Source organism: Dipodomys spectabilis, unplaced genomic scaffold (assembly GCF_019054845.1).
Source record: "Dipodomys spectabilis isolate Male_0828 unplaced genomic scaffold, ASM1905484v1 ptg000154l, whole genome shotgun sequence".
Classification (NCBI taxonomy): domain Eukaryota; kingdom Metazoa; phylum Chordata; class Mammalia; order Rodentia; family Heteromyidae; genus Dipodomys; species Dipodomys spectabilis.
The window spans coordinates 2,268,409-2,272,065 of NW_024870831.1; the positions used below are offsets into that span (position 1 = coordinate 2,268,409).

The 3,657-nt window shown below is 34.3% G+C and overlaps 1 non-coding gene across 1 annotated transcript; it reads left to right on the forward strand.

Annotated features, from left to right (window-relative positions):
- Positions 1 to 3,340: 3,340 nt before the first annotated feature.
- Positions 3,341 to 3,447, forward strand: LOC122118493. The gene has a single exon (XR_006149380.1). It is a non-coding gene; the product is annotated as a U6 spliceosomal RNA (small nuclear RNA).
- Positions 3,448 to 3,657: the final 210 nt, after the last annotated feature.

The following is a 3,657-nucleotide window of genomic DNA, read 5'->3' on the forward strand; positions in this document are numbered from 1 at the left end:
TCGAACTTTCTGGGGACAGAAACAGATATGTGGAACAAACATTTTAAGACAATTCTTACCTCCTTACTGGTTTGCTTTTCATCACAACTGGCTAGGAGCTGAGCTGGGTCTCATTCCTTTTACTACTACCCTTGAAAAAAGAAAGGTTTTCTTTTAACAAACAGCACATTTAATAGGAAATATCACCATCAAGACATAGAAGAAGATAACTAGTTACACACTTTTTATAATGAGATTATGTTGAACATGTTTTCACACACACACATTTAAACTAAATTTCTAAGATGCACTTGGGTTTTTAAAAAATGAAAATCGGCTGTACGTTTTTTTGGAATTCCAGTGACAAGTGATATTTTTTTCCCAATATGATAAAACCACGTGGTCAATGTAAGAATAGTAGGCAATACCAAACAAAATGCAAGGCAAATTTTGACAAACAGAATTTCAACCCTTCAACCAACATTGATAACAAGAGCAGAAAACCTTTAAATCAATTTTGGTGATGAGGTGGATTAGGATATGAATTAAATATTTTAACCCTTAGAAGAGTGAAGAGGAGAGGGGAGTAAGGTTGGTGGAAGAATGGGGATTGTAGAAAAACCCATGATGTGGTCTTAGTCCCCCCAGGTAGAGTGTCTTGTACACCTCATTGCTACAATGGGTCAACCTGTATCCTTTCCTTGTATCTTAAATGAAGAAATGCTGGCTTGAATTATGTTGATTCTACTTGTGTAGACACACCTAAAATCACTCACCAAGTCCAAAAGCACACAAATAAAATGCATCTTTTGTCAGTTGGTATAATTGTATTCTACACATTTATTGACAGGATACAAATTATTCTCAAATTTTAATACATTACAAATACTTTTTCTTATTTTCATGGCCAAGTAATGCAAGACCTCAGTCAGCATTTCTCACTTTAGACTTATCACATGGGTTGGTTAAATGTTGACCTGAGCTCCAGTCTTCTGTAGACTCACTCATTACTATGAATTGATGCTGGCTGTTGGAAAAGAGCTCAAGGAAAGATGCCATATAACTTTATTCTTTACCAGGATATTCTCCTGCTGTTTTAGTTGTTGAGAGTGTCTACAAGAGCAAGCATTCCGTAGGGATCAAGGAGGCACCATATGACCTGTACTTACTGAGATTTCTGGGTGATTTGCTATCACTTGTACTGCATTTGCAAGTCGAATCTGTCAAAACCTATCAGTTTTAAGAGATAAGAAAACTGCTAAAAGAACTCTTAGAGACAATATATCTTCAACATATTTGGTTCCAAGCATTCCGTCTAGGGCATATTCAACAAGTAGTGAAACTTTTGTTGGCTGTATCTATGCGTCTTTCTCCATGTGTGCATGTATACATGTGTATATGTATGTGTGTATTTGTATGTAGAGCAATATACATGTGTACATATATAAGGGCATATACACACATATATGCAATAAATATATATAAATATATGTGCATATATTTATATATCAGGTGTTCAGTGATTTAATCTAGACTTCCCAGCACATTGTCATTCTCACAAACTGTACATGATAAACTGCTCTGAGAATCTGTGCTCACTTCCCCTGCTTCCTTCTTTTTCATCCCTGTGAACAACTTCAGCCTACTTTCCATAGGATAGCTTTGTTTTTGTTACTTACTGATAATAAAAGAAAAAGGTTGCTTGTAAAAGGAAAAGATCTTTTAGGACACAGGTTAAAAGTATATTATCCGTCCCAATGATTCCTATGAGGAAAATTTGTAATAATACTCAAAGTGAACAGGAATTCCTAGATCTGTTGTTTTGCCGTTTAGAAAAGCAAAGAATAATATCACGTCACTCATAACTCTTAAAGAATGCAAGGGTAACTGATGGTCCCTATCATGTTCCCAAAATCCCAGTGGGTCCTGAAGGATAATAGTAACTCAGCAGAAATTCTAAGTAGCAGACATGGAGCATGAAAGAGAAAGAGAGGAAATAAGAGAGAATGAAAGAGAGAAATATCATAATACTGAAAGTGCATAATAGATAAACAAGAGCTGTATAAGTATATTCATACTGCTATCTTTAGACTCTACATGTACATTTGAAGGTATTTGATGTATGATAACCCATCAACACCACATTCCTCAGCACCACATAAGCAGAAAAAGATGGAAGTGGTGTTGTGGCTCAAGTGGTAGCAATAGCCTTGAGATGAAGAACTGAGGAGCAGTACACAGAGTTCAAGCAGACCCAGAGTTCAAGCCCCACAACCAACAGAAACAAAACCAAAAAACTAAATACAAAACGGTCTCCCAATTTTGTTGCCTCAACTCTGTAAAACCACTGCTTCAGCCTAGGGCTAAGATTTATGTGTGGACATTTATCAACACTCCTGATTCAAACTACTTGAGAAAATTTTAATCAATATTTTGTTCTTAATTTTGCTCTTTGTAAATTCACATGCACCTATAAAAAATGGCGTGGCCATCCCAGTAACATTCTCAAAGTACCTCTTAATGATGACTTACAAAAAGTTGTATTATATTACAACAAGGAAAACAATGCTACAAATAAAGAAAACCAATAATTAAATATTAATGATTAATAAAATAAAAACCAAGTACCATTGTTTCCAGTATTTGAAGTGTACTACATTATTAGATTTTACTATTTTCTCATATTCCTGTACATTTAAAACTGGCTAAGGTTATGATGTTCAACAAGAGTTTTATAGGCTATGAGTAGTCTTTAAATTTACCCTCTAAGGTTACTATTTATGTCTTATCTCATCATCTCTATATGGTTTATATAATCATTTTTGTTCCTCGATAATATATTAAGTAAGGAAGCCCTAAAGTTTTAACAGAAACTCTGTAGTTAACAAAGTCTTAACTCTTCGCTGTTTCTTCATACAAAGACTTTGCAACTTCTCATTAGTAAAGTTTCTATAAACTCTGAAATGTACATAGTAGTATATGTCTGCTACCATAAATCTTAAATACTTTATAGAAAAGTTATATGACCTACCAAACAATCTTAATTTTGGCATATAAGCAAATTACTAAAATTAAACATACTTAAAACATTAAAACTTTAAAAAAAACTTAACACTTGCTGCAGTGTTCATTATGATAGGTGCCTTGTATAGAATAATTGAATTCCTCCTCCTACACATCTGTTGAACAACAAATATCTGGAATTATTTTGTTTTTGACATATCAATCTTGACTTTAGTCTTAAATGTGTGCTTATGTAAGAAATACATGGTTCTAAAATTTCACGACAATTCTTTTGAACTTTTTGTTGAATTGTCTAGCTTAAGAAAATCAATTCCACTTTATATATAAAAAATATTCTGTGCTCAATTCAGCAGCACATACACTAAAATTGGAACAATACAGAGAAGATTAGCATGGTCCCTGTGCAAGTATGACATGCAAATTCGTGAAGCGCTCCACATTTTTACAATAACAGATGCTGGAGGGGATGTGGCCAGAAGGGAACCTTACTTCATTCTTGGTGGGAGTGTAAACTTGCTCACCCCCTTGGAAAGCAGTATGGAGGTTCCTTAAAAGATTCCACATAGAGCTCCCGTATGACCCAGCAATCCCATTTTTGGGCATACACCTAAATAGTCAGCAACAAGACCATATTAAAATTACCAATACAATTAT